General features: G+C 34.6%; 1 pseudogene; it reads left to right on the top strand.

The window, feature by feature from the left end:
• The first annotated feature begins 14446 nt into the window (after positions 1-14446).
• On the top strand, positions 14447-16599 carry LOC140862907 (heat shock cognate 70 kDa protein-like; annotated as a pseudogene).
• The last annotated feature ends 42 nt before the right edge of the window (positions 16600-16641 follow it).

Genomic DNA, 16641 nt, shown 5'->3' with positions numbered 1-16641 from the left:
CCACCTCGTCAATGCCATGCACTTGCCGTCTTCTTTAGCCGCCGCTCGCTCTTCACTTTCACTCCAAGACAACCATCGACCAGCCACCATTCACCTATGTAATTTGGTGATATCTCTCTACTCTTAGATCATCATTGTTTGATTATTATCTTTGGTTCCAGTGTGCATTATGTTTTCTTTAGTTTGCCAAGGTTTTATTCCTTCGTAGTAGCTGCTACTATGATTTTGGTGGGTGATTGCTGAAATATTTTGTGGAGTGTTGTTTGATTTTAATGATATTTACCAGCGTAGTTTGATCCAAAGTTCTCTCACCTCAGCAATAGATGGCATTTTCGTCAATGCTCAAAATTGTCAGGGGAGTTATCTAATTATCCTTACCCTTTTCTTGTTTTATTTGAGAATTTTTTATGTCATTGAGGACAATGCGGATTTAGGTGTGGGAGGTTTTAAGTTGTTTGTGTTATTCTTATCGGTGGTTAATTATTGTTGTTTTTTATTTTTTTTAATTCAATTTTGTGAGTTTATGTCTAAGAGATATTTAGTTCATGATTATTGTTTCTCTCCTCTAAATCCTGGATACTTCTGACACTGGTCCTTTTTGAAAAAAAAAAATTGTACTCTCTTTGCTGCATTGTGGGTAGTTGCTCTTGATAATCGTTGAAAAGACAAATGCATGGGTCTAACACACATAGATATCTCTTTTGGTGAGATTTGGGCCAATGAGCAATCACTATATCATGCCTTGTTTTCTTGATTGTGTGTTTGTCATTCATTGTTAATTTTTCTAGAACTTGCATTGTTATACATGTCCTAATTAACCCCTTTGGTGGATTTAATGCATTGTTCAAAATTAAGGGCCCTAGGTTAAAATCATTTTTCATATGCCCCTGCTTTGAGCCAACCTTTATGAATATACCCTTAATGAGTCAATTTTTAGCCTAATCCTTTTCTTTGAAGAATAACCACACTACAGGCCATGAAAATCCTTTATTTATTGGTTATCCCATTCTTTGAACCTTGAATTAAAAAATTATGTAAACTTTTCACATAGGGCACTATTTGAATCAAAGACAGTGAAAAAGTTTGGAGACTTAGCTACTCATGCTCCGAGTCTTATAATTCTCTTTTTTACATTTTAAATTCCCAAAAAAAAATTGAAAAAAAAGAAGAAATAGAAAATACGGAAAATAAAGAAAGAAAAAAAATGTCAAAAGAAAAAGAAAAGAAAATTAAAAAAAATAAAGAGAGATGAATGATTTTATTGGATGTCAAAATTGTCATGGATTGTGGATGAATAGCTGGATGGAGTTGTTTTTGTGGAAAGTTTTATATGATGACTTCAATTCTATTAGCCATTTTATCCTTTAAGCTACCTTACTTCTAGCTCTGTTACAACCATCTTTACGCCCTTTGATCATGCATTTTAATTTATTCATTTGGTGGAAAAGGCGTGATATATTTGCAAGCTTATGGTTAAAAATCTTTTATGTTTTGACATGAGAGTTTTTTTTTCTTGATATATACACCACAAACACTTTTGTTGAGTGCAATGAGTGAATCCCGTGAGAAGTTGTTGTGCCCTATGTATTTTAATTTTAATACAATTGATTGAGTTGATTGCTTGTGATGTGGTATGTGAGAATTTGCACTTTTGGTATGTTTTTAAAGCATTAAATGCATGAATATTTTGTTTGGATTGGTTGAGGAAGAGAAAGGAGGATGATGAGTGAGATGATAGATTGAACTATTATATGTTTGAGGACAAGAATGGTTTATGTGTGAGAGATTTTGATAGGTTCATAATATTTATATTTTTAGTATCATATTTCTCGAGTTTTTATCTTTTGCATATGTTAATTGATGTGTTTTTGTCATGTTTTGTAGTTGGAGAAATTTTGATGATCTTGGACAAAAATTGGGCTAAAAAGTTGAATTATATCACATTTGGAGTTTCCAAGAGGAAAGTTTGAGAAATTGAGCAAACTAAAAGTGGTCCTTAAACAAGGCGTGGGCGCGCTGTGTGATTACTATGTTACTGTCTTGTGGGGAATAGAAGATTTTAGAATTTGAGAAGTATAAATATGGCATTTAAGTTATGGAAGATTTTTTGAAGAGAATATTTTTACATAAATAAAGATAGTTGGAGATTTTTTATTCAAACAATATCTCCACATTATCTTTTACTTAGGCTTTATCTTTTTGTTTTTAATTTTAGTCTTTATCTTTTTTCCTTTTTACAAGTTTTACACGTTAGTTTGCGATTTAGGGAGAATTCTACAGATATCTGCATCTTGTTCTGCAGTCTTGAGACGACTAGGCAGAGAAATTTTCTTCTTCTTTTCCTCTTCATAATTTTTAGGTTTAATCTTTTATATTTCTAGGCTAGCCAACTATGCTTGGCTAAGTTTTTAATTTTGATTCAAGGATATTTTTCGGTATTTCGATTCATCACTGTGAGGTTATACGTTTAAATTGATGTTCTTGTTTATTTCTAGTATTTGTTGATTTATGCTTTATTTCATGAAAGTTGTAGGTCGATTAATCTGATAAATTAATTGATTTTACGTCTTTTGAATGCTAACCATGAGTTCAATGATCCGTAATTGTCATGAATGATTAGTGTGCGAGTATCGATACATTAGGTGTGTTGTGCTATCATAGCATATTTCATCTACATAAATTAACGAAACTAGATTTAACAATTTGGTTTCCTATTCAAAGATTCTGTAGATGGAACCTGAAATCGTTCTATAGCTGGAACAAAAGGGACAATGGTTGTGTCCGGATCAAAGTTGATTTCCTCAGAAGAAGTTGAAGTCAACATTTGTTTTGGAGGCTCAACAAAAACATCCTCAATGAACAAATCTTCAAAAATAGGATCTTCAATGTGAGATTCAGCCATAGATTGATCAATAAATGGCTCTTCAATCTGAATCTCAATCAATGGTTCTTCAATAATAGGGTCAATCATCTGAATTCCCTTCGGAGGAGAATTTGATTGAGCAGGAGACCGAGTACGAGAAACATGATCATTAGAAGGAATGTCAATGATAGAATCAAAATCCTCTGTGTCAGAAATAGTATCAGATGAGTTAATGTGAGCTGTTTTGGCTGATGAAACCTCAACAGGGAAATCTTGTCTCATCATTTGAGCAGTAGAATTCATCAGAAGAGCATCATTCTATTGTTAACTTATTGCAGCAGTTTGATCAAAAATATCCAAAATTACTGGATTGAACTTTGCTCTCTTCATTCTCAAATAAGCTCGCAGGACACTTTCCTTCAGTCTGAGTTCAATAATTTTTTTTCTTTCCAGTGAAAGTAAGATATCTTGAGTTTCAGCTCACTCAAGGATCTTGTCTTCAAGAGCAGAATATTGGACAGCTTTTTCAATGACTTAATATTTGAGATGTGATTTTTGGTCCGGTGGAATACCCATCTGTCAAAGATTTTCATCTTTTCTTCTGCACTGTTGATGATGTGATCAGCAAATTGATCAATAATCCTTTGTGCATTGGAAGTAGAGGAAGGATCAGATGTATCACCGGACTCCTTAAAAAATCCAGACCGAAGAGTAGTGATATTCATCTATGTCACTAAAATAACAGCTCTTTCAACTCTTGACAGAGGTATAGAAGGAATTGGAGCATATTGAATTGCTGTTGGAACTCGGGAGGAGGTCTAATAGATATCTTCTTATTTTGAGGAGGAGGAAGAACGATCTCAACCAGAGTCACTTGATCTGACTCTGACTCTGACTCTTCTGATTCAGTAGATTCAATCAGTAATTTCCTTTTTACTGATTTCTTCCTTTTTGAAACAGATGGCTTCGGATCAGCAGTGGACTTGGAAGCTTGAATTGCTGGAGGCTTTGATTCATCTGGTATAGTCAAATTTTCAATTTCATCTGGATTGGGTGTACCATGATTGAACACGATCAACTGCTTGGCCTCGTACACCTCGATGGCCCTCTCATTTAATGTCTTGTGAGGATGAAGATTGGTAGATGGTCCCAGATGGACATTCAAATCAATCAAGATTTCTCCGATTTGAATTGCAAAGCCTTGAGATTGGACTGTTGGAGCAATGATCCTTGCAGATAGAACATATAACAGAACAACAGACCAATTTACTGCAATACCAGCAGAAATAGCAGCCTGAATTCCATCTTGAGTTCCTTATTATTGCATGGTATCTTAACTGGTTTATCTATCATAGAATACATCATTTTCATCTAATTCAGAAGAAATTTCTGAGAAGTTTGTGATCCCCTGTCTGGGTAGATCGAACGATGAAGCAAATAAATTAGATGTAATCCTCACGAACTCTCCACGAAGAGCAGTAGAGATAACTTGATCTTAGATTTTGGCTATCTGAAAGAACTTTGGAAGTGCCTGCTTGTAGATGACTTTCCTACCTTCCAGGAATTTCCTCAACCCAGAAGCTTTGATGGTGCGAAAAATTTCTACCATCCCTTGATCAAGAAGATCGTACACAGTGTGAAAGTCTATGAGAAGAACATTTTGGATAATCGGAGACATCTTTCCTGCAATCAAAATAAATTTGCCGAAGTAAATGTGTTTTGTGCGAAAGAAATTAGGGTTCAGTTGTAAGAAAGAGAGGTGATATAGATGTATGTAAGTAATTTTTCCCAAAAGTGTGGATGAGTGACGTGAGAAACTTTTGAATTCAAAAATATACGGCGTAAGTCGGCTGTACTATTATCGCGACAAGAAATAATATATTTAATTCTTTCTTGGGAATAAAAAACGACAAAGAACCCTCCATAAATTAACTAATCGGATCGATTGTCCGATCTTCTGCACAGAAAAGAAATATCAGATAAGAATGGTGCAAAGTATTGAAGAACGATAGGAAGAGCTTCAGGAGTTTGTCCTAAAATACACGATGAGGACGTACTTTAAGATCAAGGAGATACGAATGTATCATCCTGCCATCTTCCCACCACGGAAGGAGGAGGACGCCAGGGAGCTCTCTTACAGGAGAGAAATGTACAGGGACCTTTTATGGTCCGAAAGTGACGAGGCCATCATCCCTTCAGAAGGTGCAAAGTATCTTCTTCTCCATAAGGTGAGTTTATGTTCACGCCATTTGAAACACCACTTAGAGAGTGGTTGTTTAAGTGGAATAAAGAGGTTAACATAATGAAGAGGATGTATGCGCCTCGGAGAATGTAAATTTTTTTATTATCATGAAATGAAATTATTTTGCTTGTTATTTGCTTCTGTGTATGTCAAATCGTGACTTAATGTGCAGATGTATGAGTGTGTTAAGATAAGCAAAAAGTCACAAAAAAAAATTAAAGTTAAGATAAGTTCAACTAGATGAGTTCAAGAAAATGCAGAAAAGTTCATGGCATATGAGTTTGAAAAACGAAACAAGTTTCCCCTAAAAATAAGCATATTTAATCAATATCAATCAAACCAATAACATTTCAAAAATAAGAAAACTTAGCGTCAGGTAATGGCTTTGTGAAGATATCAGCAACTTGCAGATCAGTTGAGATGTATTCCAGGCGAATATGTAGCGACCCAACCCAGATCCATTAACTAATCAGAGTTAGAGCATAATTAAGCATGCATTTAAAATAAATCGTTGCGGAACACTTGAATAAAAGAAGACCGGCAGAATACAACCGGTTAAATAAGCCGATATACAACCCAATCGAATTACAAATAATTCTAAGGGTAAAGATCTACAACTAATCCTGTTTTCTTCACTGGTCACTTGCTACTTCAAGCTCCTGGTGCTCAACCCTGCACCTACACCTGCCCTGCCGAATGGGGTGTCCAGACATATAGAAAATACTGGACGTGAGCAAATACTCTCTATACAGAAGAAATGATATATAAAATATATACAACACATAAGTGTATTTAAAACGAGGGTAAAAACAGTACTCAGAGGCGCCATGAATGTACAGGGCAATATCGGATAGCAAGTCCGCGGTTCCGGTCGTATATTCACCTATCAACTATAGTGTCTGCCCACCGTCTTGGTAGCTCCTAGTGATAGCAAAATCCAGGGGCTGAGTGTCCCCAGACACGAATCCACAGGAATTAACGCCTCACTGATGGAAACTGTCATGACTCACATCATACCAGATGTAGTCTATCGTAAAAACATGCATGTGCTAAAGCCGTAAAACATGGTAAAACAAATAGCACATACTCTCATGCAACACATACAATATATATCATGCTGGTCATCTCAGTCAGTACTTATATACCTTACTACAGGCAGTTCCTAGCAGTCCCACTCTAGGTTCTCAAGCCTATCATCAGCTCTACAATGCAAATACTCATGCATCAATATTTAAGCTCTAAAAGTCTTAACTAAGCTATTGAATACTCCTAAATAATTTAAGGAGACCATAGCTATACATGCGTCTGTCATCAGTCCGCTGATGGTGATTGCCTCAAAACTAGGACACAGCTCCGCTACGATGCCTGGATCGCTATGCCATTTCCGGAATCCCAAAAGGATGCCTAGAATTCCCTAGATCTGTGCTAGAAGGCTAAGTAATTGAGAGAGAAAAGAGGAGAGGTGCGAGTTGGAATGAAGCCTCGGATCCCATATTTATAGACGCAACGCGGAACGTCCGTTCCTCCATCGTTGCGTCCATTCTCCCATCGTTGCGTCTGATGTCCCATCACGTTCGTAAGGAACGACGTCCTCTTGCTGACGTCATGGATGACATCAGATGGCAAGAACGTTGCGTCCGTTCCACGAACGTTTCTTCCGTTCCTGGTCATCCTCTGGGCCATTTCCGATCATTCTGAATCCATTTCTGAAGTTCGTTAATCCAACAAAAATTTCCTTAATCATGTATTAATAAATCAAAACATGATCACATGATTACTATACTCATTAATCACAAATTATGGATACGGGTCGCTACATTCTCTATATCCCCCCCCCCCCCCCCCTTAAAAGGATTTTGTCCTCGAAATCTAGGGTAGAACCTCGAGAACGTAATATAGACCACTTGTCCAATTCACCAATAGTTCCGGTTCGAAACATCTGGTCGAATAACCTTTGAAAACTCTAAACCTCGCTAAACCTGCAGGGTATGCTTAATCACTGAACCTCATCGGAACTTATACTCGATTTAGAATCCGCGCTGATTCATCTGCAATACTGCTAGAATTGCGTAACACTACTGACTATCTTCAGTTATCCATTGTTAATCGCAAACGACACGACACATTTGATCCAATTACCGACTGTATCAGCCACACTGATATATCTTCCATCCTGACCACGATCTCACTGATCACTAAGGATACAAACACCCGCTTGACCGAAATCATTGTCCCAAGGGAAAATCTTAGACTGACGAAGACCAAGTCATAACCTGACTGGCTTACGACATTCATCGAATCACTAATTGAATCTAACCATCCAATGGTTCTCAAAAGCTCTCAGTGCCTATCACCTCTAGTCAGGAAACACCAATCCTGACAATGTGCTGACATAACAAAGCCCGAATTTCTCCTCAAAAGAATCTAGTTGACACAAAGCTATATTCCAACATAACTATTCAATACGATTCCCAGACTGGTCATCCTTCCCATGCTCCACCAAAGCAAACAAGCTTTCCAAAAAATAATGGGAATTTAGCCCACCATGTCTAGTGCAAATCATAGTTCACGTTTCTTTGTATACTCAATACTGCGTCATAAGGAACTCTCTTCACGTGACAATCATGTCACAAAATCCTTTCTTGATTCATTGGTCTGCGAATTCATGTGCATATGCCGCAATGGAAATCATCGCACCATTGATGATTTACATCATCTCGATCACAGGTTATTCACCCATGAATTTAATCAATGGCCATCCTCCTGGTAGTTAAACATACTCGCAATCACTGTACATAAATCAAGACTAAGGTAAGCTTCCACCAATATGCTCGACTGGGACATTCCACAGCGCACAGACATATGGAAACACTTCCTATTCCATCTCAAAACTCGATAGTCATTGCACCTAACATAACTGATAGTTGTGTTTGTGTTGCTTATTTTAATGTTATTTTGTTATTGTTTTGCATTCGTTTATGTGTTTTAATTAAGTATTTTGTTCGTATTGCATATTATGTGTCTACATGGTTGGTTTCCCGATTTTGTTGGTTAGGTTGTGCGTTTTAGCGGATGCATGGACGAACTATGGAGCAAAGGGGAATGACGAAATTATTTTGAAGGGAAGCGCTCGATTCTGCAACATTTAACCGATCAAACGGAGCATGTGAAGCTGAAAACAGTAGGCTCTGGAATTTTCGGCCGATCAATCTGCAAGACTTGACCGATCGAGCGGCTCGCGGAATTCGCAAAATAGTAGGAGTACATTTTTTGGCTCGCTCGATCGGTCACATTTTACCGATTGAGCAAGCGTCGCTGTTCGGGAAAGAATTGTTAATTTTAGAAACTCTTTTATTTTGGATTCTAGCTTTTATTAGGATTTTATTCCATTTTTCAGACTTCATTATCAGACTTTTGGCATATCTCCTTGGCGGCTAGGTTTTGTATTATAATTTTCTCTCAAGATTTCTTCCTTTCTTTTAATTTTTCTCGAATTTTTCATGAATCATTGTAGCTAAACCTTAGAACTTGGTTGAGGAATACAAGCCCTTGATTTTGTTTATTCATGAGATTCGATTGTCATGCTTTAATCCTTATTGAGTATCAATAGTTGATCTGTTTTATTTCATGTTTGTATGCGAAATTTTCGGATTGGTCATCTTAGGATTTTGCTATGCAAACTATAGCTAAATTAAAATTCAAATCCATAATTGTTTGAATCAACTAATTTGCGAAGCAACTACGTTTAATATTTTCTGCTGTTGAATTTGTTGAATCGTAGGAACAACTCTTGAATAGATTAAATACAATCGTTGGTATTTGTGTTGTCTAGGTTCATCAGTTTTACTCGTTTGAATGCTACCTTAAATTTAAATATAGATCGCTGGAATCCGGGTTGATTTATTGGTTAGGGTTAATTTAGAACTCTGGTGTCTAATTAACTAAGATTAAGGTAAAACAGGAATTTGATTTTCAATGATGAATATTTGATTGGATTAATTATTTTTAGGAATCGATGATTGAATGAATTAATATCAAGGGTGTAGTCGACCGATACCAAGACTTGTTTCTTATTGATTTCCTCATACTTTTAAATCTTGCATGATAGTGATATTATTTCTTTTTAATTTCTTGAATTTTCAGTAGTTAATTCCAAAACTCAAAAATCCCCTTTCTTTTTATTTTAGAACACATTAAATTTTTCTTTCTTCATGGGAACGATCCCTACACACACTACTGCACATTTTGTTATCTGATTTGAGTTGGGTAATTTGGGCGTGACACGACTTAACGCTATCAAATTTTGGCGTCGTTGCGGGGGAACGGTGTTTAATTTATTGTGTTCTTTTTCTTTTTATTTTGTTTTGTTTAATCTCACTCTTTTCTCTTTTCTTTGTTTCTATTTTCTCTCTCGTTCATTCTTTCAGGTGATTTTGCTGAAGAAGATCTTCTCTACGACCCGGAGATCGAAAGGACTTTACACAGGCGAAGGAGAGAAGCTCGTAGGAAACATGAAGAAGTTGCTTGAATAGAATTTCCAGAAGAAGAAATGACTCCTAATGCTAATCTGAGTCTTAGACAATTAGGCACTCCTGATCCCAATCAACAACTTTTATGCATTACTTTTCCTACGTTAGAAAATAATGCTACATTTGAGCTTAAATCTGGATTGATTCACTTATTGCCTTCTTTTCATGGTCTTGCAGGTGAGGACCCTAATAAACACTTGATGGAATTCCATGTGGTCTGCATAAGTATGAAATCCCATGGAGTGACAGAGGAGCAGATTCAACTGAGGGCCTTTCCTTTCTCTTTGAAGAGTGCTGCTAAGGATTGGATATACTATTTACCCTCTGTTTCTATCACGACTTGGACGGAGATGAAAAATAATATTTCTAGAAAAATATTTCCCAGCCTCTAGAGCCGCGAACATTCGGAAATAAATCTATGGAATCAAGCAATACTCAGGGGAATCAATACATGAATACTGGGAGCGGTTCAAGAAGCTTTGTGCTAGCTGTCCGCAGCACTAGATAAGTGAAAATTTATTAATCAAATATTGCTATGAAGGTTTGTTACCTCATGAAAGGAGTATGCTAGACGCAGCCAGTGGTGGAGTTTTTGTGGATAAAACTCTGGTACAAGCGAAGAATTTAATCAAGAACATGGCGGCCAATTCTCAACAATTTGGCACCAACAGGAATGATCATGTATGTAATGCCCCAAAAATTTATTATCAAATTAATTGACAATTAAAATAATTATTGAGTTGGAAAAATATTTATTGCGGCCAATTAAGTTATAGAGTGTATTTATAAAATACACGTGTCAATTAGTCAATTGGTTTGACTATTTCCGGATATCTGGTAATATTGGCATTTTTGATATAATTATTAAGATATCGGAATTAAAATAATTATTTATGTCAGATACTTTAATTTAAAAGAATGTTTGACCGAGTTGACTGATCATGGTCTAAGTTTAACTTAATAATTAATTTGAGAAATTATAAGTCTAATTGACTAGTCAAAGACAATAATTTCAGAGAATGATGTTAATAATTGTGGGGTGTGTGTAGCAGAAAATATCAGAATGGAGACTAATTTTACCATTTGGACATCAAATAAATTAGTACAGATAAAAAAATTATCGATTTGCTATAAATCTCAAAACACACACTAAAACACACTCAATAAAACACAGATATGTATTTTATAAATACACTCTATAACTCAATTGGTCGCAATAAATATTTTTCCAACTCAATAACTATTTTAATTGCCAATTAATTCGGTAATAAATTTTTGGGGTGTTACAAATCTTGCCCTAGCTCTTGATGCAGTTTGAAACGTGAGAAAAGGGGAAAGGAAAAAGCGGCGTTCCAAATTTTTGAGAAAAAAAAACTGAGAAAAGAAACTGATTTGAACGCTCACTCAGTTTGTGACTAATGGGCTTAGTTCGGCCCATTAGTTCCAAAAAACATTAAAATTCCATTGCCCACTAATAGAATACACTACATCAACTTAAATATTAAGTAAAATATTAAACTTGACTCGTTCGAAGGCTAGATTCGTTCCTATGACCCAGAATTAAATACCAACATGAAAAACTTTTAAAATCATACATTCACATAAATTTCAGACATTAACATTATTCAAATAATAACACATAAAAACTAAATTTTCTAAACTAACCTGCAATATATCGATTAATTTAATTAATTATATCGTTATTGAACTAGTGGACTTTGGACCTTACAATTATAAGAATCAGTCGAGGGCTGGATTCTTGAGTCTAGGAGTTCTGAGATAGGCGATTATGTGTAAGTCCTAGTCTTAGAGTGGGCTTTACAAAGTGTTGTAATAGTAGTCAAAGTCTTCTAGAGTAGATGCTTCCAAGGAAAAAGAATGAGTGACATAGGAAATTTTGTTTCGAACATCCAAAAACAAATACTTGCGCATCTTACTTTTAGTCGAGCACTCTCACTCACTCACTACTCAAATCAAACCATTTGTTCACAAGTACTAATCTGTTAGTTGACATCATTTCGCACATAATACTTGTTTGGCAATTTACATCGACACGCGAGAATGAAGCAGTTCAATTGACCAATCTCAACTGAACTCAATTTGGAAGATTCAGGGCTCAACTGCAACAGTGTAATCAGTTTGGAAATTACTATTCACACCCAAATCGATTCTATCATCAAAAGAAGTTCACCACACCGCAACCGATCCTCAACAATTTACCATATATCAGAGAAATGTTTGTATCATTTGAGATATATACTGAAATGATATAACAATTTTGTGTGGTTAAAGTAACTTATTTATCTTGGTTGAGTGAAACTCTCACTAATAAAAATATACAAAAGATATCTAAAAAAAATCAAATATTATTTTTCTATCAACATTTTTAAAAAATAAATATTTTCGAAAAATTCAAATTTTTTGCCATTTTTGATGAATAAATTTGATTAAAAATGTTGATTATTTTTTAGAATATATTAAATAAATTTATATCAAGATTCAAGGTTCTAATTAATGCATATACTAGCGATATAAGAAAACTAAATACATAAAATATTAAGGACGATACTCGTTTAAAAATTTTGAAAATGTAATATTGTATAAAAAATTATATTTATTTAATATGATATAGAGTGGTGATGATTAAATATATAACATCAATACAAAAAACTCAAAAACATGACCAAAATTAAATGAAATAATATAATCAAAATAGATATTTAAATGTAGTTTATATTTTAAGATTGGTTGAGCCATAACATCGGTCATGTTAGGAAAAACTTACATTATCATACATATATATGTGTGTGACTCTCAAACAATACATATATGTGTGTGTGGAAACAAAAAATGAACTCAAATTAAAAGTAATGATAACATTCGATCATATTTCAAATTTTGAACTGAAAATTGATACATTATGATCATATATAGATTTATAGAAATTTTCACATTAATATGAACACAAAAAAATTAACTGAAATTAAATATTAGTGATGACATCCTATCAAATTTCAAATTTTGAACCAAATATTGGTATATCATCATGTATAGCATTTATGAAAATTGTCACTGACACAAAAAATTAACTGAGATTAAAAAGTAGTGATAACATACCATTAAATTTCAAATTTTAAATTGAAAATTAGTACATTAACATATATATCATTTATGTAAATGTTCACATATATTTGGACGCACAAAAATTAAGTGAATTTAAAAAGTAACGATATTGGTTAATCAAAGGTTCTCTGCTATAATAATATAGGAAGATTATATCATCATATATAACATTTAAATTTTTATTATTAATTGTATAAAATAATATCTCATGCATCGCACGGGTGAGATACTAGTAATCTACAAAGTAACTCTTATGAGGCTATCATAACAATATAAACATTTTGTAGAATGAAATAACATTTTTTTGGGATATTTCATACTTGAATAGTTCGTGTAAATATCGTGTTGTGAGATATTTTATATTGATGTTCATATTAAGTTGTGTTTTTGTATGATATTGATTAATTATGTATATTGTGTTGTGATTGTTTTTGCATTGCTCTAAATAAGGAGAAAGATTAGGAGGACTACTTTATTAATAGAGACTGGTTTTGGAAAATCGGTCTCTAATTTAGATATGTAAATTAAATTAGAGATGATCGGTATCTAGTTTAGCGACCGATAAAAGAATATCGGTCTCTAAAATAGAGACCGATTATAAAATTTCGGTCATTAAATTAGAGACCGATTTTGGTGCAAGTCACCCACAATTAGCGACCATGATTATTGAGACTGATAAAATCAGTCGCTAATCGGTCTCAATTCTCGATTAGAGGCCGATTTTTCGGTCTCTAATTTGCATTTTTATTGTATTGTATATCTATTATCTTCTATCATTTCAATTTCAAAATTTGAATTTTATTTTCAACTTAAAAAATTGATAAATTTCATTTTTAAATTAAAAAAAAAACCCATTTAATTCTATTTTTTATGGATCACATGAATCTGTTACGACTGGAAGAATTTATAAAAAGTATTAAAACACTAATCCATCTATTTTTAAAATTTTAATATAACTCCATTAATTTTTTTGATTACACAACACGAAAAAAAAATGTATTCACGCATTGTGTGGCAAAAAAAAAAAAAAAAAACTAGTATGTGTATTTATGTGTCAATAAATTATTGTGATGTCTGTTAGAGCCCGTTTTGTTTCAATAGACAATTAAGAAAAAATATTTTTTTTAAATAAAAAAAAGTGTTTTTATTTACTCAAATGTGTTTGGATAAATTTTAAGTGCTTTTAAAAGCACATATTTATAGCTTTTCAAATGCTTTTTTTTTAAAACTCAAGTTTAAAAAAGTATTTTCAATATATTTATCCAAACACAAAATTATTTCTGCTTTTATTTTAAAAAGTGTTTTTAAAAGCCAACTTAAAAAAAAACACTTATTTTTTTAAAAATCTAGTGAAAGGAAACGGCCCTTGTTCCAACCATACATAAATCGAACTTTCAATTGTAATGGTGGCAATATTAGAAATAATAAGTTTTAATAGGAATAAAATATTTTGACAAGAGAACTTGCGGAAAGATTGAAAACAAATTTGATAAATATTCTACAAAGTATCCTTAATGGATTTCAAATCTTCTATCCAAAATACAAAAACAACACAGGTAAAGCATATTTTTATAGACAAACTCTGTTGTCGTACACACATGAAATTCGTTTCCGTCGTAGTATCGAAGATATAAGGCGCATCGATCAAGAGAAGTCCCCTAAAAACCAAGTTTTGAACTCTTTTCAACCATGTCTGGAGAAAACGCAGCTGTTGGAATTGATTTGGGCACCACTTATTCATGCGTAGCCGTGTGGCAACAGAATCGTGTGGAGGTCATACCCAACGATCAGGGCAACCGCATCACGCCCTCTTGTGTATATTTCAATGAAACCGAACGTCTCATCGGCGATGCCGTCAAGAATCTTGCTGCCTTCAACCCCACCAACACTGTTTTTGGTAAGATGCTATTAATATTCTGACCAATTGTTCTGTTCCATTCTATTGAAGTAGAAATCATGGAATCAACAACTTTGAATTTTGGTGGTTTTTGGCCCTTCGTTTCTATAGATGCATGATTTTATCTTTATTTTTTTAGAGTGAAATTAACATGTGACAGTACGTATAACAACTTTCACATCATTGCATGATTTTATCTTTATTTTTTTAAAGGGACATCATTGTTAAGAATATATATATATTTCATATTAATGATAATATATATGTAGACTTATTCACATGGTCTCTCAATATATAATATACTTTACAGATGCAAAGAGATTGATTGGTAGAAGATTCAGTGATAGTGTGGTTCAGAAAGATTTGAAGCTTTGGCCATTCAAAGTCGTTTCTCATGATGATAAGCCCATGATTGTTGTTAACTATAAAGGTGAAGAGAAACAATTTGCAGCTGAACAGATTTCTTCAATGGTCCTCAGCAAGATGAAGGAAATCGCAGAAGCTTTTCTTGGATCTACGGTTAAAAGTGCAGTTATTACTGTACCTGCCTACTTCAATGATTCTCAGAGACGGGCGACCATGGATGCCGGAATCATTTCTGGTCTCAATGTCTTGCGTATCATTGTCGAACCAACTGCTGCGGCCATTGCTTATGGCCTCGACAAAATTTCTTGCAGCCACACAGAAAGGAATGTGCTTATCTTTGACCTTGGTGGTGGCACTTTTGATGTCTCTCTTCTCACGATGGTGAAGAGTGTTTTTAAGGTTAAATCGACTGCGGGCAACACTCACCTTGGATTTTGACAGTAGAATGGTGAACCATTTTGTTGAAGAATTCAAGAGAAAGCACAAAAGGGACATGAGTAACAACCCCCGAGCGTTGAGAAGGTTGAGAACTGGTTGTGAGAGGGCGAAAAGGAATCTATCTTTTACCGCACAGACAACTATAGGGATCGATGGCTTGTACGATGGAATTGATTTTCACTCGACAATTACACGAGCCAAATTCGAGGAGCTCAACATGGATTTGTTTGAGGAATGCATTAAGGATGTTGAGAAATGTTTGAATGATAGTAAGATAGAAAAAAAGAGAATCCATGATGTGGTGCTTGTTGGTGGATCCACTAGAATACCAAAGGTACAACAAATGCTTCAAGATTTCTTCGATGGGAAGGAGTTGTGCAAAAGCATTCACCCTGACGAGGCCGTAGCCTACGGTGCAGCAGTTCAAGCGGCAATTTTGACTGGCCGAGGTAATCAAGAGATTCAAGAACTGGTGTTATGGGATGTCACCCCTCTATCTCTTGGTGTCTCAACTAATGGGGGTGAAATGTGCGTAATCGTGCCCAGAAATACTACAATTCCTACTAAGAAAGAACGTGGATTGACCACTCTTTATGATAACCAAACTAGCGTGTTGTTGTCAGTGTATGAGGGTGAAAGACCTAGAGTAAGCGACAACATTCTATTGGGTAAATTTTGTTTGTCTCACCTTCCTCCTGCTCTGAGGTGTGTCCCTAAATTGAAATTGTGCTTTGATATCGATGCTAATGGTATCTTAAATGTGTCTGCTGAAGATAAAACCACTGGCGAGAAAAACAGCATCACCATCAGCAACGTTAAAGGCATGCTGTCCAATATTGATATTAAGAGAATGTTGGAGGAAGCAGAGAGATTTAAGTTAGACGACGAGGAGCTTAAGAAGAAATTTGCGGCAAAGAATTCTCTTGAAAATTATGTGTATGGGACAAGAGCTACTTATTTTACCAAAAAACATGCTTTCAACTTATCAGCTGCCGACTCCAAGAAAATACAAGACGAGTTCAAATCTGCTATGGAGTGGTTGGATGAGCACCAAATTGCAGAAGCAGATACGTTTGAGAACAAACGAAAGAAGTTGATGAGCATCTGGGATCCTATTATTTCCAAATTCAGTGCATTCTAATTTTAGGATCGGAGTATTATATATATTATGCATATTGTGACG

The sequence above is a fragment of the Henckelia pumila genome, chromosome 4 (assembly GCF_033568475.1).
Source record: "Henckelia pumila isolate YLH828 chromosome 4, ASM3356847v2, whole genome shotgun sequence".
NCBI lineage: Eukaryota > Viridiplantae > Streptophyta > Magnoliopsida > Lamiales > Gesneriaceae > Henckelia > Henckelia pumila.
The sequence above is the reverse complement of the archived record's forward strand: the minus strand, read 5'-3'. Positions and strand labels throughout refer to the sequence as shown.